Source organism: Mesoplodon bidens, assembly GCF_964165515.1.
Source record: "Mesoplodon bidens genome assembly, chromosome: 2".
Classification (NCBI taxonomy): Eukaryota; Metazoa; Chordata; class Mammalia; order Artiodactyla; family Ziphiidae; genus Mesoplodon; species Mesoplodon bidens.
Window position 1 is genome coordinate 170,660,764 of NC_138177.1, and position 24,484 is coordinate 170,685,247.

The following is a 24,484-nucleotide window of genomic DNA, read 5'->3' on the forward strand; positions in this document are numbered from 1 at the left end:
AACATTTAGAATAGATGTGTATCACGTTTCAACATGAGATTGTGATTTGATAGCCTCTAAATGGAAAAACATATATATGTATTTTTTTCCGGAATATAATCAGTGTGAATATTTTGCTTGCAGACTACTTTGTGACTCTGTTCACATCATTTAACAAAAACAGCTACACCTTCTTTTTTTTTAAGCTTTTGTTTTATAATTTTTAATTTGTTTAGTATTCGGATATATGATGATTAAAGCCACAGGATGAAGGTGTCATTTACTGATATGATGACATATTGTTAACTGGTTATATATAAGCTCCAAGAGGGTGGGAACTTTGTGTTGTTACTCACTCTATCTCCTATTCCTAAAAATTGATGTCTGGAATGAAGCAGGCTCTTAATAAATATTTGTTGCATATATGAGCGAGTGAGTGAATGAATAAATCTTAACAGAACTGGAAGTATTTATGCTTTTCTCTGTATCTCTGCATTGCATTTGAGTATTCTGTATGTTAAGGAATGTCTTATTGTTATCTGTTTTCTCATTCCGTGGTGGGGGAAAACCAGATGAGTAGTGGGTTTTGACCCACAGAACCCAAAATTCGGCTTGTGTCCTCTTTTCTGATGGTGTGATGGATGGGACTGAAGTTCAGATAGGGTAAGCTGGGGTGGTGATTCCAATGGTGTTGTCATTTAAATGGGATTGACAAAGAGGATTGAAGGTATAGGGCCAAAATGGAGGTGGGAGGAGGTAGTGTCAAAGAACTAGGAAAGTTGACAGCAAATAGTGGAGTGGGCAGGTCATAGCTGGTCTGGAGGTGGTTTGGAGATGAGATGTGGATAACCTGTGGTGACTTTTTCCTGGGCTCCATAGCAGACTTGAAGGATCAGGTCATGATCTGTGAAAGGGGTAACATTTTTCTTTTTACATTAGGGTCACAGAGTACACACCAACAAGAAGGAAGCAATAATAAAGAGGAATATGTCTTGTGTTATTTTGACTTTAGTCTTAGAGTTGTGTTTTAGAATTCATCTCATCAGTTTTTCAAACTTTGAAGTTTCACTTTTGTCTTCTAGCTACACATGTTCCCTTGAGAAACAGAATAATTCTGTATCATCTTTGTATCTTTTTTTTTTTAGAGAGAGTTCTAGTCTTTGCCAAGACTTGTATATCGTTTGTATGAAGGGATGATTAGAGTTATTCTTCTGGTTTGGTAGAAATTAATTTTCTTTCAATTTGATAGGCTTTCAGTGATGCTCTTTGCCTTTAGGAAGTTATTCCTGGACTGCTGCATGCTAGGGATTGCAGTCTTGAAGATGTACAAATGATGAGCAAAGACTTTTGAAAGTCAGCATGGTATTTTGGACTAATAACCTGACTAGGGCCAAACTTGGTTCAGGTCATTATTAGGAAAATTCCATATTCTATCGGAGTTTCATTAGCAATACAGAATTGAAATCAAACAGTTAATTCTTAGGACTGGAAGGAGGATGTATACTAAATTGTTAGTGGTGATTGTCACTGGCTTGTGGTTGAATGATTTTTAATTTCTTGATAGTCTTGTATTTAAAATAATTCCAACAAAGCATATATATTTATAATGAAGTTATTTGTGAAATGTAATAATGAATACAGTTGATCCTCCGTATCTGTGGCTTCCACGTCTGCTGATTGAACCAACCACAGTTGGAAAATATTTGGGAAAAAAAATTCCACAAAGTTCCAGAAGCAAAACTTGAATTTGCACCAACACTGGCAACTGTTTACATAGCATTTACATTGTATTTACAGCTCTTTACTAGCAATTCCATTGTATTCGGTATTATAAGCAGTCTGTAGATGATTTAAAGTATATTGGAGGGTGCGAATACTACACCATTTTATACAAAAGACTTGAGCATCTGTGGATTTTGGTATCTGTAGGAGGTCCTGGAACCAATCTGTCAGGGATACTCAGGGACGGTTGTACTAGGAAAATACATGATTTAATGAGTAGTCATTGTATTATACACTATATTAACTTCCTAAGAAAATGCATACATAGGAGAAAGGACTGTAAGAAAATTAGATAGAAGTGCTAGGAGTGGCCTAGGGAGATAGAATCGTGGGTAATTAAAAAATTTCCTATTTTACAAAGCTTTGGTAATATGCTTATGACAATCATAAAAGAATCAGTGGGCACTTATCTTTCTTAGGTAGTATATTTTGAAGCAGTGGTTTAGTTGACAAAATTGACAGCAATGCAAGAAGCTTAATCAAATGTCATAATTTAAGGCATAGTAGTGGATCTTTCCCATTTTCTATGTGGTTGTGAAGCATAGGTGATGTATAGGGTAAGGGAGTAGAAGTTAAGATTGATCGCTGCTGCTTCATTGGGCTTCTGGACAGATGACGGTGCTATAAACAGTGAGTAACAGGAGGAGGGAAGTGCTTTAGGGGTAAGTAGTAGAGTTGTGATAGAAAATGGCCATGTTTGCATGTGGGACATTTCAGGAGGACATGATTAGCAGAGAGTAAGACATTTTATCACTTAGAACAAGCTGAGTTTAAGTTACAGATTTGTGAGTCATAATTGTAAAGACAGCAAATTGAAGCATGGTAAGTGCTAACTGCATTCAGAATCTAAGAATTTTGGTATATGACCAGTGAGGAAAGGAACCACTGCTCACAAATTGTTTTCATAAAAACCTTTGTGTCTCACAATTGCTCTTCATAGTGACAGCATAAAGGTTGGAAAACAATGAAATGGCTAATGTACATGTGTGTTTTAGTTGTGACCCATTGTAAAAGAAGCTAAAAGTTTCCCCTACTAACTTGTTGGGTTGGGGTAAAAGTTGTTTTACAAGGCCAAATGGAAAATTGAAAGTGTGCTCAGTTGGTATTTTTGATCATTTATGTCAGATATTGGGTCCAAAGCTAAGTTCTCACATTTCTTGAAATTTAACTCTATCATGGCATGTGTGTGCATTCATAAACTGAGGAAATGGAATGTATATTTATATGTATATGTACATTTTTCAATTATGCTAGGAACTCTGCTTTGTCAGTAGTTTTGTTTGTGAAATATTACTATATAGGAAGCATTTGCATTTATTATAATGTATGAAAGGTCTTCTTTAAATGCTACTACTACTAGTAGTAATAATAATTGCTCCCATTTGTTGAATGTTTACTAGGTGCCAGACTTGTTAAGAATACCATTTTACATGATAGAAAACTACACTTGGTGGTAGATGTGGGATTCTAGCTCGTCTGATTTTAAAGTTGATACTATTGCTCTTGTACTGAGATGTGTGTTGGGTATGGTGAGTTGCTGAGATTCATATTCATTAACATAGTACACCTCCATCAGTTGGAATATACATATTAGAAACTGACATCTTGAATTTCAGATCTGTTAGGACATGTTTACTGAAGACTTCATGTATAGTGTATTAGATTTTTGTTCTTTGATTTTTTTCATCAGAACTTGGAGTGCTGTTGTTAGTTTATGATTTGACCTAATTTAATTTTAAAGGAGTGATTACTGGATTGTCACAGGTTTAATAAGATGTAATGGAAAAGAAATGGGGGAAATGAAGATGGAATACACTGAGAAATAGCTGTAAAGATTAATAGACGATGTAACTTGTCATGTGACAGTGTCATTTATCTAGTATGTATATTTTAATTGGCTCCAGTGTGAAATTAAATGTTAAAAATGGTCTTAACAGACAGAATATTAGATCAAATAGTTTTGTCAGCACTTCATACATTTATTTTGTCTGTTTTATAACTTTAACAATCTTCATTATTATGTTGTAAATGACCCATATTTAGAAATTTTACTCTTCTTTCTTAAACCTATAGTGATCTGACATTTTGGGGAGCCGTGCTATGTGGCTTGCGGGATCTTAGTTTCCCGACCTGGGATTGAACCCAGGGTCCTGGCAATGAAAGCGCCGTGTCCTAACCACTGGACAGCCAGGGAATCCCTGACATCTTAGATAATTTTAGAGCAATCATAATGATGAATTTTAGAAACAATTTTTAAGAATTAAAAATGATAATGTGTATGTATTGGTTTAGAAAATTTCTGGAAAGATGCATAAGAAACTCAGTGGTTACCTTTAGGAGAAAAATATTGGATGACGGAAGGTATTTTCTATCTTACATCCTTCTGTGCTAGTACTCTCTGCTTTGTATCCTTTTTAACATTTAATATTTTTTTTAATAGTGGTTACGTGATCTTAAAACTCGTTATAGTTAATAGCACGGGCAACCACAGCTCTGTAGACTGTAAATGCAGCTATAGCTTTCTTTGTCTTATTTTCAAAGTATGTAATATTTACTTCTTCCTTTTATTTACCAAATAAATTTAGCTGCTGTTCTTTGTTTTTATTATATCCCTTTATTCTCACTAAAATATTATTTTATTTCAGAAGTCAGTATGGTTTCCAGAAAATTGTTTAGAGGTCCTTTGGGAACAGTAGACGATTTATTCATTTGCAGATCATAACCCAGTAAAACTGAGGTTGTAAACTTATACAAATTTGGCTTTTCATTTTCTACTCTCGTTATAAAGGAAATTTAGTTGTGTGACCTTCAGCACATTACTTAATTTCTGAGTCTTTTTCTCTACATTTAGTTAGACATTCATTTTTGTAAGATTATCTCCCATGACTCTTCGAAATCTCTGATTTTATAATTTCATAACCATTTCAACTCAAAAGATATAATTCAGTAATTCTTAAAGTATTTTACAAGCAAAATTTCTAGTTACCCCAAATCTACATAACCTCAGAATCAACTTTAATTGTTTAAGTGCATTTGCAGTCTGATTTGTCTCATGAGTGAATTCTAATGTAGTGCTACATAAAGTCAGCCATATGCATATATAAAATCTTAGTCATGGAGTGGGATTTTGAAATGAAAATTTCCAGTAATGAGGACATACTAACTTTCTGTGTGTGTGGGGGGGGGGTATGTGTATGTATATGTGTGTATTTTTTAAACAAGTTAACATTTCTAATTTTAATCTTAATACTTAGTCCTAGAGAATGAGCCTTTTCTTTGTTTAGAACCTTAAAGGAAATGGTGTCTTATGCCAACTGTAGCTTCATGGATAATTATACAATGGGTTATCAATCAAATTTAATTAAGCTATGACAGCTTCTTTCACTAACTTTCCTTCAGTTGGTTTAGTTATGGCACTGAGGAAAATGGTTATGATCCACACCCTGAGGGCTTGCTATTTTCAAAGCAAGTATAGTGTACTGACATGTGACGTCTCTTATGTGAACCTGTGTTAAACATTGAACTGCTGCTTTCATTAGGGAACCTCCTTTGGTTACTTGGCCTTTGAAAAACATTTGAACAACAAAATAAGATTAATTTAAACTTTTCTGATGTCTCTCAAGCAAGAGGATTATCGTTACTGAAGTCTAAATTGGAAGCCAAATGATTTTATTTCCCCTGTAGTTTTCTGAATGAACTAGATTGAAAGGGTCAGTGTGTTTTAGAAATTTTGTTTAATGGTAAGGTGAGTTGTAATGGAAGCAGGGCGCATGAGTCTTGTTTGCTGGCTTGTGTTAATAGACAAAAGACTGGGTAGCTACATGCTTGGAAAGCTTTTCTGTGTCCTTGCACTCTTGATCCTTACTGTAGCCAGGCAGCTGAGGAGATATCCCCTGAAGTGGCAGAACTCCCCATCCTCCCTATTCTCCTGCCTTTTTTTTTCCTTTTTCTTTACTATATACTGGGACATTCAATGGCCTTGCATTGACCAGAAAGACAAAGGGTGCTTTCATACTCAGGCTTAGCCATGGCCGGTGTGCTGGGCCTTTGTTAGGACTTGCAGTAGTAGCCTTTTCTCTTTCACCACCCCCAGTCTCATTGCTCATACTTGGCAACAGCAACAGTGTCATTTTTAGAATTTTACCTCCTTACTTACAAATAAATACTTGCAAAAGAAAAATCCACTTTCTCTTAATGAAAAATGCAAAGAAAAGCAGAGCTTAACTTCCTCTTGTGGTTTTTTGATAAAAGAGTGCCCTGTTACAGCTAAGTGCCATAATGCGAGACTTGATCTTATTGAAATTATTCTCTGTCATTTAAAAAGTAAAAATGAACTTTATTTCCTTTTTGTATGGCTATATTGCATCTAACTTATTGTTGGTGCTTGATATTCATTCATGAAGTATAGACGAAAATCTTTTTAACCAGTGTCAGATGGTTTTTAAATTATTTAATGTTTTTATGGTTTATTAGATAATATGAAGTGGAGAATTTAGACAGTTATGTGGATTATTTAAAGAATGTCTTTTGCCTCAGTTAACAGGCACAAGTTAATAGTGTTGTTTTTGTCCTACATTTTGCTTATATAGAAGTAAACCATCAAGATGAAATAAGCAAAAGTTATTTTTTAAAACATGTTACATTTGGATATGTAAACTTTATCAGATAGGGCTGGACTATATTTTACATTTTTATTCAATTTTATTTTAATTTACTCAAGAGCTCTCTGTTTTTTACACGTGATTAATCTTTTAATGAATATATTTTGCATATAGAAAATTATAGAGAATAATGTAACAAACAGTAGTGCATATACCCCCAGCTTTATTGTATTTGTATTCTTGAGAGATTTTAGAGGATTTTTTTTTTTTTTTTTTTTTTTTCTGTACGCAGGCCTCTCACTGGTGTGGCCTCTCCCGTTGCAGAGCACAGGCTCTGGACGCGCAGGCTCAGGGCATGGCTAACGGGCCCAGCTGCTCCGCGGCATGTGGGATCTTCCGGGACCGGGGCATGAACCCTTGTCCCCTGCATCGGCAGGCGGACTCTCAACCACTGCGCCACCAGGGAAGCCCTAGAATGAGGCAGGAAAACATTGCCTGTAGTTACTGCCATACCTCACAGTCACCAAATAAAATAACAGTGACTTCATATGGGTCTAATATCCTAAGAAATTATGTTTAGAGTTGTGAAAGTTTGTAAGATTTTTTTCTCTTGTCAGGACATTTTTTTTTTGACTGTGCTGTGTAGCATGAGGAATTTTAGTTCCCAGACCAGGGATTGAACCCATGCCCTCTGCAGTGGAAGTGCTGCGTCTTAACCACTGGACCACCAGGGAAGTCCCTTTGTCAGGACATTTTTATTGAATATTGAAAGTAAGTTACAATGATATAAAAGTTTATATTCTTCTTGTTGGTGTTATTTATAATCCATTTTTTGGCTTTGTGATTGAAAGTTGACTTGTCATCTTTTTTGCGGTACGCAGGCCTCTCACTGTTGTGGCCTCTCCCATTGTGGAGCACAGGCTCTGGACGCGCAGGCTCAGCGGCCATGGCTCACGGGCCCAGCCGCTCCGCGGCCTGTGGGATCTTCCCAGACCGGGGCACGAACCCGTGTCCCCTGCATCGGCAGGCGGACTCTCAACCACTGCGCCACCAGGGAAGCCCGACTTGTCCTCTTTATTTGTTCATTAGGTATCGCTAGGGGACCTGCTCTCTTGGGTGGCTCTGAGTAGGGTGAGACAGTTGCAGAATGCTTTACAGCTCTTGTTGGCTATGTATTTGCAAGTAGATGGAGTGATGAAAAATGTTTCCAGTGTACTTTGACATTATTAAAGATGGTAACTACAGAAAAAGGAGAATTATTTATTTTTTGAGTGGTGGTGGTTGGCGTTTTGTATTGCCATTGATGTGTGTGAGATCATGTTTTTAAGGAGAAAATTAGAAAATTACTCAAAATTTCAAGTGGGCGGTAGACTTTGAAGGTAAGTTTTGCTAGTAAAAGGGTATTGATTTACCCCATAAGTCTCTTTGATAGCTGGCATGGTGGGAACAAGTATTTTCAGTAATAGGACTTCTGGAATGTGACAGTTGGATGAATTTATTTGGCTAATGACACGGGTTGTTCAGACGTAAATAAGAAAAGCAGTTTCCTCTTTCTGACACTCTTCCATATAAACTACCTTGAGCTGAGAATCGTTAAGTTTATCTAATAAGCTGCTCACCTTGGGGAGAACAGTTAAGTCAGAATTAACAAGTTTCAGAGAGGAGAGAAATTCTTTGAAGAGGTGAATAAATGTCTGTGTAAAAGTTCACTATCCAAAGTAGCATAACTCAATCAGTATCTTTCAGAATTTTGTCAGGTATGGAACAGATTGCATAATTTTTAGCTTCTTCTTTTTTTTTTTTTTTTTGTGGTACGCGGGCCTCTCACTGTTGTGGCCTCTCCCGTTGCGGAGCGCAGGCTCAGCGGCCATGGCTCACGGGTCCAGCCGCTCCACGGCATGTGGGATCTTCCCAGACCGGGGCACGAACCCGTGTCCCCTGCATCGGCAGGCAGACTCTCAACCGCTGCACCACCAGGGAAGCCCTAGCTTCCTTTTTCATATGTCATGGTATCTGTCAGATGCTCCCAAAGTCCTTTTCTTCACCACATCTTTCATTCTAGCTTTTCTAAACTCTAAAGAATGCAGTAGGAAGTTCTTGGTGCCGTTAGCACTTCGTAGGAATCTGGGAGAGCTATCTTAAATGCCATGTCTTCTGAATACTCAGAGAAAGGAAAATAATAATCTTTCTGGAAGAACTATTTGAAATAATTAGATATTGCCTATTATGTGCCAAGCACATCACAAGCCTTGTTTTGTTAAATCTTCCCATCATTCCCACACAGTATAGATGAGGAAACTGAGGAGATCAGATCATTTCCCACAAGGTAATCTAGTTATTGAGGAAGCTGTTAACCTTTTTTCTACATATCTGTCTACTTCAGGGGTCAAAGTGAACCTTGACACGTAAGACCTAAGTTTGAGAAATGCAGATAACTTACTGTAGCTGCATATAGCTGAATAAAATTGAGCCTAACTCTGTTTTTATCCAGTTCCCCTTCTTCTGCAGTAGGAAAGTACTTATCAGTCCCCTCCTTAAAAAAATTCTTAGAACTTGTATGTATAGCTGTAATAATGCTTACACTAATGGTATCACTTGTTTCATTAATAAAACTTCACACATTTCACAAACCATTTAAGAGCATATCTCTCTTGTGCAGTGCTCTGCCTTGGAGCCTGAGAACTCAGATTATCTTTTAGTCACAAAGATCTGTGTCTGTAAACACTAAGCCATTTTCAAAATTAGAGAGTTTTTAAAATAACCACCATGATAGCTAATGTTTGTTGAGGTTTACTGTATCCCAGATACTGTTAAATGCCTTGAATGTATTAGTTCAATTCTAGGAGATAGTTTCCATTTATTCATACTTCATTTTTTTAATGATGAGATTTTAGCAACACATTGGTTAGCATGTAGCAGCCCATGTGGTCTAAGACTGGATTCTCAAGGCTTCCTGGAAGGCTGGCAATTTGGTTACTCTTGTTCTGGTGTGTCAGCAGTTAGAGTATAAAGAGAATGTTATGGATGCAATGTTCACTTCACTTCCCTGAATAATGATGTGGTCCTTCGGTACCCCAGTACTACTGCATCTGTTGATTTTCCTCCTACCCGGGCAGGGTCCTTTGCTGATGCCTCCTTTGTCTCACCCTCAGGGCTGTGGTACTTTGCTTCTTTATTTCTCTTGGGTTTAAATACTATTTTTATGTTGATGACTTTCAGATTCTTGTATTTTTAGATCAGATTTTTAGCCAGACCTAAATATTCATTTATCGAATTTGTGTATTTACATCTCCTCCTGGATTTCCAACTGGCATTTCAGACCTCTTGATTTCCTTCTCACCCCTACTTCAACCTGTTCCTTCCCAGTTTTGCTAAATAATATTGCTGTCTACCTAGCTGCTCAAGGTAAAACATCTGTAAGCCTATCTTTGATTATTCTTTTCCTTCACCCCTCTACTCTTAGGCAGTAGCAAACCCTGTTGCTTTTACTATTTAAACTTGGCCTTTTCTCCATTTATTTCTACTGTCCTACTCTCTTCCAGGCCACAATCATCTCTGACCTAGTCAGCTGCTACAGTCTCCTAACTAGTCTCCTTATTTCCTTCCCTACCCTTCTCCAATTCATTTTTTCATAAACATTCAGAATGGTCTTTAAAAAATACTATTAATCTTATGCCCCTCCTCCGTTTAAGCTCTGCTGTTGATCTTAGATTTCATATTGTTTACCAGGGCCTACACAGCTTCAGATGACGTAGCTCCTGCTTGAGTTTCTGAACTCTGTGATGACCACTCCCAACATACTCCCTTCACTCTAGTCTCATGATCACTTTTAAAAAAAATTTATTTTATTGAAATATAGTTGATTTACAATGTTGTGTTAATTTCTGTGTACAGCAGTGATTCAGTTATACATGAATATGTATATGTATATTCTTTTTCGTAATCTTTTCCATTATGGTTTAATATAGGATATTGAATATATCCTGTGCTATACAGTAGGACTTTGTTGTTTATCCATTCTTTATATATAATAGTTTGCATCTGCTAATCCCGAACTCCCAATCCATGCCTCCCCTACCCCCCTCTAGTTTCATGATCTTTGAACACAGTCCTTTTCCACTTCTGGCCTTTGCATTTGATGCCCCCTTCCTAGAATGCGCTTTCCCTTGCTTTTTTGTAGAATGGATAATTTGCACCCTTCAGATCCCAGTTTAGAAGTTATCTCTTCTATCCTATCCAGAATACTATTACTCACTTCTTATATCACTCTTTTTATTTTCATGCCATTTTCACCATTTTAATTTTCTGGTTTGTTTACTGACTTTTTGTCTGTCTGCCCCCAATAGAATGTAAGCACCATGAGTTTGGTAACTTTGCTTATTTTATTCACTACTTTGTAGCTACTCATAAGATATTTGTTGAAAATGAATGAATGAAGTGACTAGCTGCTTAAAAGCTGACTTCTTGCATTTCTCCTTCTAATGCCACTTTCCAGACCATGGTTGTATCATATTCTAATTTGGGGGCTAGAAGAGGGAATTAACAGGGATTGAATGGCAAATACCTGGCAGGCATTGTGCAGAGAGTATTTAGTCTAGTGACTTAGTTAATCCTCAGAGCAATTTATGAATGTTTTATGTTACCATTTTACAATTGAGGAAGCTGCTGTTTAGAGATAAACTGTAACTACACAGTGTACTAAAGGCTAAAGCTAGGAATGGAACCCAAGATTGTCTGACTCCAATCCAGAGCCTCTAGAGCACAAAGTATTAGGAAATTCTGTGGTGAGTATGCTTTTAGGCAGGAAAGTAGGATTTTGGTCACTTAAAAAAAGGGGAAATGGGGCTTCCCTGGTGGCGCAGTGGTTGAGAGTCTGCCTGCCAATGCAGGGAACACGGGTTTGTGCCCCGGTCCGGGAAGATCCCACATGCCGCGGAGCGGCTGGGCCCGTGAGCCATGGCCACTGAGCCTGCATGTCTGGAGCCTGTACTCCGCAATGGGAGAGGCCACAGCAGTGAGAGGCCCGCGTACTGAAAAAAAAATGGAGATGGATCTTATTTCTTCATTCTTCTAGCCTCTTCTTTTTCACCCTTTCACTACTGTTAGCCAATCCTTATAGTCACCATTCACTCATCCTGCTCTAGGTGAAATGAATCACATTCACTGTTCTCTTGAGAATTCTTTATAACTTTCTACAGTCCTCTTAAAACAGGATTTACAAAAGTTGAGCAATAGTTAGGGAGCAGGGAGGATTTAACATTCCTTTTTGGCTGCCTCCTTGCTATTTAAATAGTGAATATTTGGTGTAGGGGACTGGGTAACTGATAGTACTCAGAGTTTAGAAGGGGACAGGGATGGTGAATAGAAGGCAACATAGGAGCAGAGTGCAGCTAGCCATATGGACTGGGCTACTGGACTACTGTATTTCAGAATGTTGTTATAGTACATTAAATCAAATAAACCCCAACCATGTTTGTCTCAGAACGATAGGGAGGCACTTCCCTGGCAGTCCAGTGGTTAAGACTCCGCAGTTCCTCTGCAGTGGGCAGGGGTTCGATCCCTGGTTGGGGAACTAAGATCCTGCAGGCTGCGAGGCGCGGCCAAAAAGCAAAACAAAACAAAATAAAAAACATTAGGGAGCATTGGTGAATCAGTATACTATAGGGAGATCAGTGTGTTTTTATAAATATAGATTTTTAAGAAATACACGCAAATATTTTTTCTTTAGAACAGTAAATTTGTCAGAACGAAAAGCACAGTATGAGATAGTTGACTTTAATATTAATTTTTAGTATTATTGAAGGTGGTTTAATAGGAAAGAGAATTGAAATGACATATGTCTTCCTATTTCTTTTAATATGGGTGGATATGTTAAAATTATTTTTTCTCCTGATATTTATTTCTTTTGTTTTAATTTTTATTACTACTATTACTACTACTACTTGAGATTGTGGAGTAAAATTACTTAAGGATTCACTGTCATTGTTACTGAATTAACATTTATATGTGATTATTGGCATATCAGAATTTGTTCTGGTTATTAAAAACTAGTCTGAATTTAAGCCATATGTACACTCTTAATTTTTTCAGAAAGACCATTGTTTTATTAATGATAATTTCAAGAATCTCACTAGTATCAGTCTATTGACATAGTACTATAACTCTTCTTCCATCTACATCATGGATGAATTTAATTACTGTTTGAAAACATAAGGTTTATGTTACCAGATATTGTATAACTGAGCATTTATAATCTTAAGTGGGTAGTGTTGTACAAAGTATTGGGGAAAACTCTTTTATTAGGTGAAATTAAGGGTAGGCAACCTATGGCCCACTAGCCAGCTGCCTATTTTTGTAAATGAGGTTTATTGGAACATGCCATATGCATTCATTTTACGTGTTATCTGTAGCTTCTTTTGCATTACAGCAGTGTAGGTGAGCAGTTTTGACAGAGACCGTATGGCTCGCAGGCTCATACAAATACCATGAATGCACAAATATTTACTATCTAGCCTCTTGAGAAGAAGTTTGCTGACCCACGGGTTACATTAACAACTTATAACTTACCATTGCAAACTTCCATATTATGTAGTTGTCCACCTTTGCCTCCTTATCTCCTTGTTATTTTTAGTAATTGTTTTTCTTTCTTTATTTTCATTGATTTATTTTCTGATTCACTGACTCTTTCCTCTGTCATCTCCATTTTGTTACTGATACCACCCAGTGAATTTTTTAAAGATGTTGTATCATTCAGTTCCAAAATTTCCACTTGGTTCTTTTTTATAGTTTGTATCAGTCTGTTGAGGATTTCTATCTTTCCATTCACTTGAAATGTGTTTACCTTTACCTCTTGGAGCATAGTTATAATAGTTGCTTTATGTTCTATGCCTGGTAATTCTAATATCTGAGTCTTTTCAAGGTTGACATGTGTTGATTGTCTTTTCTCCTGAGAATTGGTTACATTTTCTTGGTTCTTTGTATGTCAGGTAATTTTGGATTGTGTCCTAGACACTGTAAATGTTAAGCTTTATAAATTCTGAATCATTTGGAGAATATTTTTTAAGCAGTCAACCTTGTTAGATTTGACTGCTAGTTCTTGAGAATTGGTTACATTTTGCTATATTTGTATGCTGAGTAATTTCAGATTGTATCCTGGACATTTAAAATTTTATGTTTTTTTTTTGATGTGGACCATTTTTAAAGTCTTTATTAAATTTGTTATGATATTGCTTCTGTTTTATGTTTTTTGGCCCCAAGGCATGTGGGATCTTAGCTCCCTGACCGGGGATTGAACCCTCACCCCCTGCATTGGAAGGTGAAGGCTTAACCACTGGACCACCAGGGAAGTCCCAAAACTTTATGTTTTATAGATTCTGGGTCCTGTTATAATCCTTGGAGAATTGTGATTAAAAAAATTTTTTTTAAGCAGACAATCAACTTGATTAGGCTCAGGGCTTAAGTTTTGTCTCTCTGTGGGGCGTGGTTCTAATTTTCGTTTATTTTCAGAGCTTTTAATACACTGCTTTGGATCTGTCCCATTTATGTACAACTTTGAGGGTGAGCCTGGACTTATGTAGGTTCATACAAAGAAATAGGGATCCTCCTCCTCTACTTTTCTTCTTTGGAATTCCCCTAATACTCTTTTGGCCCATAAGGACTCTTTCCTCCATTTCCTCTGGCCAAGAAGAAGGGGTTTCTGGAGTATCACAGTGCTCTTTCTTTAATTCTGACCTGTTTAGTATTTTTTACCCCAGTGATTTAAATTAAGATGAAATTCTTATCCTTGTAAAAACTACTGGGAAATTTAGATGAAAAAGTTGAGTGTAAGATTAGATTTCAAAATGAAATGAATCAGAATCTGCATGATGAAATTAAATAGGTGCAAATGCATTCTGTTTACATTCAAATGATTGATTACTTACAGTTATGCCCAGAATGAATCAGACATGACTTTGTGACAATTTTAGATGGAAAGAAAACAACATGGACAATAGTTTATTACAGACAACATAAATGTATTAATAAGCAGAGGTAAAGAGAGCTCACACAATCTTTGTTTGCATTGATAATAAGAAAATTGTCTCCCTTCCACTTTACTCTGATAGGATTATACCACATCTGCCTCTCCACGAGTGGTCAAAAGGAAGTGAGTATTTCACCTAAAAAATAAAGACTAAATAATAAAGACTTAATAAAGACTGAAAGATTTATTAATATTAACAGTACTCAGGTATTTGAAGAGTTTTCCTGTGGAGTAGAGTGTACTAGGTATATGGAATCCCTGCATTTGTTGTTAGGTTGACTAGAGCAATGTGGACCTTCCAAGTATAATTTGGTGTGGTTTTCATTGTTGATGAATTAACCATGATTCTTTATTTTGTGACGTTATTTCTTCTGTTAAATGTGGTTTTCTTTGTTACTGTTTTTCTAGTGTACAGAAATACTTTGACTCATTTCTAAATACTATAATTAGTCTCCCCTTTGGTATATTGACAAGCAGTATTGATCCACTGGTTTAGTGTAAGTGTGCTTTGGCTTGGGTTTGTTGGCTGTGGATAGAGAAGGATCTTTTCCAGATATTACTGAAGAGAAAAGTTTGTCGGGAGTAGTGTCAAGAAGCTGGCTGGGCAAGTTTCCATGTTGCAAGGTCATTAGGCAGAGTTTCAGGAGAGTATAAGATCCTGTATTTCTTTCTGCCATTGAAAGAAATTCAGTTCACTGCATAAATCCAGCTACCCATTTTCCTGTGGGGCACCTGTTTCACTATTACTGTTGCATAAAACTTCTCTTTGTTTGCTATGTAGATTCTTAGGATGAGCCATACTTCTTTTAAGTCTAGTGGACTACGGGAATTCCCTGGAGGTCCAGTGGTTAGGACTCAGCACTTTCACTGGCAGGGTCTGGGTTCAATCCCTGGTTGGGGAACTCAGATCCCATAAGCTGTGTGGCGTGGCCAAAAAAAAAAAAAAAAAATCACTTATCTTAAAAAGTAAGTCTATTGGACTAGATCATGATGATGAAGCATTTTGAGTTTATGACTCTTTTTAGCAATATTCTAGTGTCTGGGGATAGAGTAGTAGACAAAGTGCTTGCCCCACCATGAAGTTTTAATATTATTATTTAAAAAATTTGTTTAAAAATTACCTACAATGTTATTCACTTTTTTGATAACAGCTTTATTGAGATATAATTCACATAACATAAAATTCACCCATTTAAAATGTATAGTTTATTGGGTTTTAGTATATTTACAGACTAGTGTAACTATCACCATAGGTTTAGAACCTAATTTTAGATTACTTCAAAAAGAAACCCATACATATCCTTTAGCAGTCATCCCTCCTTCCTCCATTTCCATCCATCCCCTCAGGCCTAAGCATCCACTAGTCTTTTTCTTTTTTTTTTTTTTTTGCGGTACGCGGGCCTCTCACTGTTGTGGCCTCTCGCGTTGCGGAGCACAGGCTCTGGACACGCAGGCCCAGTGGCCATGGCTCACGGGCCTAACCGCTCCACGGCATGTGGGATTTTCCCGGACTGGGGCACGAACCTGTGTCCCCTGCATCAGCAGGCGGACTCTCAACCACTGCGCCACCAGGGAAGCCCTCTTTTTCTTTTATACTTTTTGTCTGTGGATTTACCTGTTCTGGACCTTTCATATAAGTGGAATTATACAAAATATGGTCTTTTGTGACTGGCTTTTTTCACTTAGCATTGTGTTTTCAAGGTTCATCCATGTTGTAGCATGTATCAGGACTTCCATTTCTTTTTATTGCCAAATAAAATTCGTTGTATGGATATACTTCATTTTGTTTATCCATTCACCAGTTGATGAAAACATTGTTTCTACTTTTTGGCTATTGCAAATAATGCTGATATGAACATTCATTTATTACTTTTGTGTGCACATGTTTTTATTTCTCTTGGATGTATACCTAGGAGTGAGTATTGCTGAGTCATTTAGTGACTTTATTGCTTAACCTTTGGAGAAACTCAGAACTCACTTATTTTAGATATATAGTTTTATTTATTCTGATAAATGCAGAGTTTTGCAGCCCCACCATACTGAAGATACGGAAAAGTTCCATCACCTAATTACAGTCCTTCAGTGCCATCTCTCTTTTTAAAAAATTTTATTAAAGTATAGTTGATTTACAATGTTGTGTTAGTTTCTGCTGTACAACAAAGTGGTTCAGTTATACATAATATTCTTTTTCATATTCTTTTCCATTATGGTTTATTATAGGATTTTGAATATGGTTCCCTGTCCTATATATTAGATATTCTATATATAATTCTATATATAATAGTTACATTCTATATGTAATAGTTTGCATCTGCTAATCCCAAACTCCCAGTCCATCCCCCACCCCCACCCTTGGCAACCACAAGTCTGTTCTCTATATCTGTGAGTCATTTTCCATTTCGTAGATAAGTTCATGTGTGTCATATTTTAGATTCCACATGAAGTGATATCATATGGTATTTGTCTTTCTCTTTCTGACTTATTTCACTTAGTATGATAATCTCTAGTTACATGCATGTTGCTGCAAATGGCATTATTTCGTTGTTTTTTATGGCTGAGTAGTATTCCATTGTGTGTGTGTATATATATATATATATATACCACATCTTCTTTATCCATTCATCTGTCAGTGGACATTTAGGTTGCTTCCATGTCTTGGCTGTTGGAAACAGTGTTGCTGTGAACATAGAGGTGCATGTATTTTTCTGAATTATAGTTTCGTCTTTATATATGCCCAAGAGTGTGATTGCTGGGTCATAGTGCTGTCTCTTTTTAGATAAACTCTCCCTCAGGCCCTAGCCCCTATAGTTTTGCCTTTGCCCGAGTGTTACATAAATGGACTCATAGCCATTTTGAGTCTAGCTTCTTTCACTTAACTTAATTAGCATTTGAGATTCACTCATGTTGTTGTATCAGTAATTCATTACTTTTTGGAACCCTCCTACACTGTTGGTTGGTGCAGCCACTAAGATAAACAGTATGGAGGTTCTTCAAAAACTAAAAATAGAATTACAAAATATTAACAGCATGGTCAGCAGCCATTTTCTTTGGCAATATTGGTCTTTAAAAATAAAAACACAAAACCTAAGCAGAGTATGTTTCTGGGTAAATTTAAATGCGACTGTCAGGAAATCAATTTGTAATATGTGGTGAGTTGTGTTCTGAGTTAGAAAACCAGAGCCAGAACAAAGGCATTTCTGGCTAAGCACTTGGAGACTAACGTTTCTGGATTTGTTTAAAAAAAAAAAAGAAAAAGAAAAGAAAGCAATATAATGGTTCCTAGTTGTTAACATTCAAATGGTGATTTACAGAGACTTTTAGAGCTAAAACACAACGGGAAAGAAGGTATAGGCTTGCAATTCTAAAATCAAAAGAGCTTGGGGAAACTAATTGTTTTCTGAAATTGGCAAAAACTCTGGTCAGAAATACAGAAATTTCAATATTCATATATTTTACAGTAGAGATATTAATGTATTTGATTAAGGAGTGCTGTCTTACTAACTTTCTAACAGTAGAAAAATTCTGAATTCCAATAAAGGATTTTGGACCTGAATTAACAGCTCAACATGAAATTGAGTTGAAACAAATATTAAAATTGGCTAGTTTTATTTCTGTGCAGTTTTAGTGGCAAAAGATAAGCCAGCAATGAAGAAAAAATAATATATATATATATTTTTTGCGGTACTTGGGCCTCTCACTGCTGCGGCCTCTCCCGTTGCAGAGCACAGGCTCTGGACACATAGGCTCAGCGGCCGTGACTCACGGGCCCAGCCGCTCCGCGGCATGTAGGATCCTCCCGGACCGGGGCACGAACCCGTGTCCCCTGTATCGGCAGGCGGACCCTCAACCACTGTGCCACCAGGGAAGCCCTGAAAAAAAATTTTTTTTAACACATTCTGTTATAGATTCCAAGGTTAAAGTAGGAGTAGATATGTCATAGTGTTTAGGTTTGAGAATACAGTTTCTGTTTTGCTTTTGTCCATACAGAATTACTAAAGTTGTGCCCCCTGAGATTTCTGTAGTTGCTAGGTCGGGTCATTCAGGATGTTCTGCTTTTTGGGCCATTTTACATGCTTGGTGCCTACATTTGACAGCTTCAAACTCTAATTTATTCCTGTCTGTTTCATCTTTCATAATAACATGCATTAATCTTACTAGTATAGTTTCATACTTGAGTTTGAGGATGGGCTCTGTCTTTGGTGCCATTTAGGTAAGTAGAAATTAGCTGAGGATGCTTTACTGTTATCCGCTGAAGGCTCCATTCTGGAATTTGCTTCTCTTACTTATCTACAGTCTCTGGTAGTACAGCTCTAGCCCTTATCTTTTACGAAGCTTTTCCGAGTGTAGGAAAGGGTTAATTTTTTTTTTTAATTTAAACTTTTGGCTGCGCTGGGTCTTTGTTGTGGCACACAGGCTCTTCATTGCAGCGTGTGGGCTTCTCTAGTTGCGGCACGTGGGCTTCTCTAGTTGTGGTGTGTGGGCTCCAGAGTGCCCGGGCTCACTAGTTGTGGCGCACCGGCTTAGTTGCCCTGCGGCATGTGGAATCTTTGTTCCCCGACCAGGGATCGAACCTGTGTCCCCTGCATTGGAAGGTGGATTCTTAACCACTGGACCACCAGGGAAGTCGCTCACTGCTTGTTTTCACTACTTGTTTTCTGATTTGTCAAAATCTACCTTTTGAGGAGGTACTGACTATATGTCAAACCCAGGGTCAGATATGATTGCCATAGATTAAGAAGTTTCATCCTGGTGGGAGTTCATCATCCTTGAAATGTCGGTAAACATCTGTGCTCAAAAAATTATAGGTCTCCTCTTTCCTTCATGGTGTAAGTAGGAAATGTTCAGATCATTATGTAATCTCCTCATAGATCCTTGGATTTCTCTGATGAATATCTGCCTAATTGACATTTAGTGCAGAGTATGTAGTGAGTACTATAATAATCAGAGTCTACTGTGTTTTACTACTCTTTAACCCTCAAATTTTATTTGTTTCTGAAGTTTGCCTTTTAATTTTTTATTAGAAAGAAGGTGGGGAATTCGAATTTTTTTGCATTTATTAGTTCTATTTTGGGTTGGCCATGAGGTTCGTTTGGGTTGTTTCCATAACGTTATGAAAAAACGCAAACGAACTTTATGGCCAACCCAATACTTGAGTGTTATTAATTCGGTTATTACATAGCAGCTGTCCAATCTTGCTAGTGATTATGCTTGTATTTCCTAATGACATAATATAAATCATAGCAATTTGAAGTACAGAAGTGTCAAGTGGGTGTGCTACTGTATTTCAGTCATGAGATTTAAAAAATAAAAAGTGTGGTCTGGAGCACTGCACATACATATTACACTGCTCATTGTTTGAATTAGAATTTTAAGTGGTATTATGAGAAGCTGTTTGCTTGTTATGTTGAGCTGAAAGGAAGGTAAGCATCCAGTGATTTATGCTGGAGACACAGAGCTTGGTGGGAGCTGGTAATAAGCTTAATGACAGGCAGAATTAGAAAGTATGTAGTGTAAAAGCTTTACATTTGTGCCATTTCTTTGAAATTCATCTGTTTCTGGAGAAAATGCCTAGCAGTGCTTATCTCATACTAATTTATCTAGGCTTTTTTAGTGGAAGGAGTGGGTGCTAAACAGCCTAGTTGCAAATTACTAAAATACCATTAAAAAAATTGAGATATAATTCACATACCATAAAATTCACAATTTAAAAGTGTACAATTCAGGGTTTTTTTTTTTTTTTTGGGCTGTACGCGGGCCTCTCACTGCTGTGGCCTCCCCCGTTGCAGAGCACAGGCTCCGGACGCGCAGGCCCAGCGGCCATGGCTCACGGGCCCAGCCGCTTCGCGGCATGTGGGATCTTCCCAGACCGGGGCACGAACCTGTGTCCCCTGCATCGGCAGGCGGACTCTCAACCATTGCGCCACCAGGGAAGCCCCAGGGTTTTTTTTTAAACTATATTTATGAAGATGTGCAACCATCACCACTACGAATTAAGGAGAAAATTGCTCCGTAAAATAAGTTCCCTTGGTTTCATGCATTACGTGACCAGTCTGCAGTAGTGTGATTCAGCCTGGTCCAAGAACTTGGGACTTTTTAGAAGTTTTAGAGTGACACTCCATTGACTCTTTTATGAGTTGAACTACTAATTTAATTCTGTCCGGAAGATAGGGGCAACCATATTTTGACCAGGTTGTGATAATGCTTTTTTACTATGCTATAAAGTATTCTGCCCATGGGCACATTGATGTAATAGGAAGAGCACTGTCTTTAGAATACAGAAGAAACCTGACCTGGCCACTTAGCTTAGTTAGCCTTGTTAATTTGGGCAAATTACTTCGTCTTGCTGAGACTAAGTTTATAGGAGATGCTGTAAAATGGCTCATGGAGGACAACATGGTTGGTTAGGCTTGCCGCATGCTCTAGATTCAGATCTCCTGACTTTGGTTTTCAGTTTTCTTTCATAGAACTATGTTTTTGTCTTAAATATTTTTATCCAAATGGTCTTTTAAGAAACAAGTTATTAATCCACAATATTCTGTTGGTAGTTTTCAGAGAGGGGAATAAATGAAGTCAATATTCTTTATGTGACCAAGGAAAAAGAATGTTTGTTACTGGAATATTGGCCAAATATATGATCATCTCTTTAAAAGTCTTGTAGTTAACAGTAATATTGTTAGCCAGTAAAGTTACTAATAGAAATCAGGAGCCTTAACCTTTCCTAGTGAGGTTAAATGGTATGGCTCAGCTCTTGGGGCCTACTACCGATGACTCATTTGAGAACTTATTCCCACCTAGTGACAGTTGGCCCTAGCTCGAAAAACTACTAGCAGTTGGCTTTGTAGAAGAAAGAACAGTCTCATATTTTCTACCATTCATGTGACCACAATGCAGAACCATAATTCAAAGAAAGTTTTATTTTGGCTAGGGGTAGTCTTCATTCTGAAAGAATTGACAAACTAATATAAAGGACTTTTGTCCTGAAACTTGTTAGGCTTATGTTTTCTGCACTGCAAACATATATATAGTTTCTTTGGATGAAGCAGTTCCTTTATGAAATGTTTCAGCTTTGTTATCTCTCAGTGCGGCATTTTAAATCAGTTCTTTGTGTGTAGGGGATGATGGCAATGCATGGAACTGTTGTCTGAGGTTGCTAGTTTGAAGAACTAACTAGAGACTGGTACAGTGTTAGTAATTTTGAATGACTAAAGCATTGGGTTTTTTGGTTTGGTTTTGTTTTGTTTTCCCTCTCCCACCTCAGTAAACTTTTGCTACTTGGATATAAAGAATTTTACTTCTAAAGATTCTTTTAGACCTCTGCAACTTGTGGTCATTCATATAAAATTATTATTTGCAGCTGTCACTTTTTCTTCCTTACTGTTTCATTAAATTAGAAAGGAACATGATGTGAGAACTGTTAACTATTTGTTAGGTTGAAGAAAGAATTCTGTCTTATTTTGGGTTTATTATATGTGTAGTCTTTCTTTTAAAATACATTTAAATTATACAAATAATTTATATTTATGGTAGAAAAGGCAGTTATGTAATCCTGTCATCCAGAGATAATTGCTGTTAATCTTCTGTGCCAAGTCTCTTGGTTGTCATTCTTAAAGAGGTAAAATATCACCTTACCAGGTAGAAGAGCTTACGTCTTTCAGTTTTGAAGCTGAATAAAATGATAGTCTTTTGAAGAATATCCTGACATGTTGAAATATTTTAATCTAAATTACAGTGGAGAGCCTCTTTTATAAAAATGAGGAGTTGGTGGGTAGATATTGGGAAAATAGCAGCTAAAAAAGGAAAACAAGGAAACAATTGTATTCGCAGAACAGACTAGGTCTTTGTCAGCAATTTCCACGTTGATGAATTAGTCTTATCTTTCTGAATATCCTGCTTGTACTTCCTTAGTCTTTTTCTCTAGAAAGTAAAGGTGGTAGATTCTCATCATGGGCCTAAAGTTAGGAGGCTTGTTGTATGATTTTTATTTGTTTTGAGTTTCCATGGAATGTTTATCATGGGAATCACTTTTGGAGAGACTGATCTAATCACATTAGGAAATTTGAAATACTTTGTTTTCTAGTTTCTCTGGAGAAATAAGTGTATAACTCCACTAACTGGATGACAAAGCTTGGGTCATTGACAGAATTTTGTGGTCGTAATTTGCTCTTACTGCTAAAGCAGTTCATTTTTGAGTTCTCTTATCCTTAACTCGCTCTTCTAGAATTCCTAGAGGACCTGTGCAGCAGCCTCTCGAGGATCGAATCTTCACTCCTACTGTCTCGGCAGTGTACAGCACGGTGAGTACCTCAGGGTTGTTTGTCAGATTGTGTGTGTTTTTTGCACATGAACCTTCGATATTATAGGCAGTGTTTGTTAGGTTGGTACATAATAGGCTTTTGACAGAAAAGTTCAATAAAATCTCGAACAGAATTAGATGTATATAATATAATAAGGTGAATAGGTCTTTTCCCCTGTCATCTTAATTTAAGAAGTAGACATGAAAGAAACATTCTGTTAAGGTAGATTGACTTGTACACCTGTGTTCTTTTTCCTCCCTTTTCCTCCTTCCATAAATATTGTGATTCTTCTAGGACACTGAGTTTTAATTTTCTTTTGGATATTTTTTCTTAAATTTTAATAAACTTTACACTTTTAACTTAAATTTTTTATTTGACTTTTTTTCTTTCTTTGATTACATATAAAAATGCAGAAAGTTTAGAAAAGAGAACAGTGGTTAATGGGAGTAAATTTAAGTATTTATGTTAAATGATAGATTCAAATTCATAAATGAAGGGAAATTTAAAAGTTAGAGGATGAAGATAATAAAATGAGAAGCAGATTACAGGGGTATTACAGTGAGCCTAAGGGAATTTAAGGGAGAATCAAGGAGTTAGACATGTCTTTTTTTTTGGCTGTGCCATGTAGCTTGCGAGATCTTAGTCCCCCAGTCAGGGATTGAACCCAGGCCCTCGGCAGTGAGAGCCCAGAGTCCTAACCACTGGACTGCCATATCTTTATTTTTTATTTTTTAAATTAAAAAAAAAAATTTTAAGGGAGGGGGGATCTCTCCCCTTATCTTCTCTTTCTTTTTAAAAATTTTATTTATTTTATTCATTTTTGGCTGCGTTGGGTCTTTGTTGCTGTGCGTGGGCATTCTCTAGTTGTGGTGAGCGGGAGCTACTCTTCGTTGTGGTGTGCAGGCTTCTCATTGTGGTGGCTTTTCTTGTTGTGGAGCATGGGCTCTAGGCGCGCAGGCTTCAGTAGTTGTGGCACATGGTCTCAGTAGTTGTGGCTCTAGAGCACAGGCTCAGTAGTTGTGGTGCATGGGCTTAGTTACTCCACAGCATGTGGGGTCTTTCCGGACCAGGGATTGAACCTGTGTCCCCTGCATTGGCAGGAGGATTCTTAACCACTGAACCACCAGGGAAGCCCTAAAATTTTTTTATATTTATTTATTTGGTTGCGTGGGGTCTTAGTTGCAGCAGATGGGCTCCTTAGTTGTGGCTCGTGGGCTCCTTAGTTGCGGCTCCAGGGCTCCTTAGTTGTGGCATGAGAACTCTCAGTTGCAGCATGCATGTGGGATCTAGTTCCCTGACCAGGGATTGGACCCGTGCCCCCTGCATTGGGAGCTTAGAGTTTTATCCACTGCACCACCAGGGAAGTCCTTGGACATGTCTTTTTTTAAAAAAATTATTTATTTATTATTTTTGGCTGTGTTGGGTCTCCGTTGCTGCACGTGGGCTTTCCCTAGTTGCAGTGAGCGGGGGCTACCCTTGGTTGTGGTGTGCGGGCCTCTCATTGCAGTGGCCTCTCTTGTTGCAGAGCACAGGCTCTAGAGCACATGGGCTTCAGTAGATGCAGCGCGTGGGCTCAGTAGTTGTGGCTCGTGGGCTCTAGAGTGTAGGCTTAGTAGTTGTGGCACACAGGCTTAGTTGCTCCGCAGCTTGTGGCATCTTCCCGGACCAGGGCTCGAACCCGTGTCCCCTGCATTGGCAGGTGGATTCTCAACCACTGCGCCACCAAGGAAGCCCTGGACATATCTTTTAATGTTTCATTTCATCATACCATTCATCCTTGGAAATAGGGTGCTTTAAAGAAACTC

At 37.5% G+C, this 24,484-nt stretch overlaps 1 protein-coding gene across 17 annotated transcripts in view; it reads left to right on the forward strand.

Moving 5' to 3' along the window:
• Positions 1–24,484, forward strand: part of EIF4G3 (eukaryotic translation initiation factor 4 gamma 3) — a 374,779-nt gene that overhangs the window by 61,229 nt on the left and 289,066 nt on the right. For all 17 annotated transcript variants that reach the window (XM_081224467.1, XM_081224470.1, XM_081224463.1 and 14 more), the window contains one exon: positions 22,604–22,679. The gene's annotated coding sequence lies outside the window, so the exon portion shown is untranslated. The remainder of the gene's footprint in view (positions 1–22,603; positions 22,680–24,484) is intronic.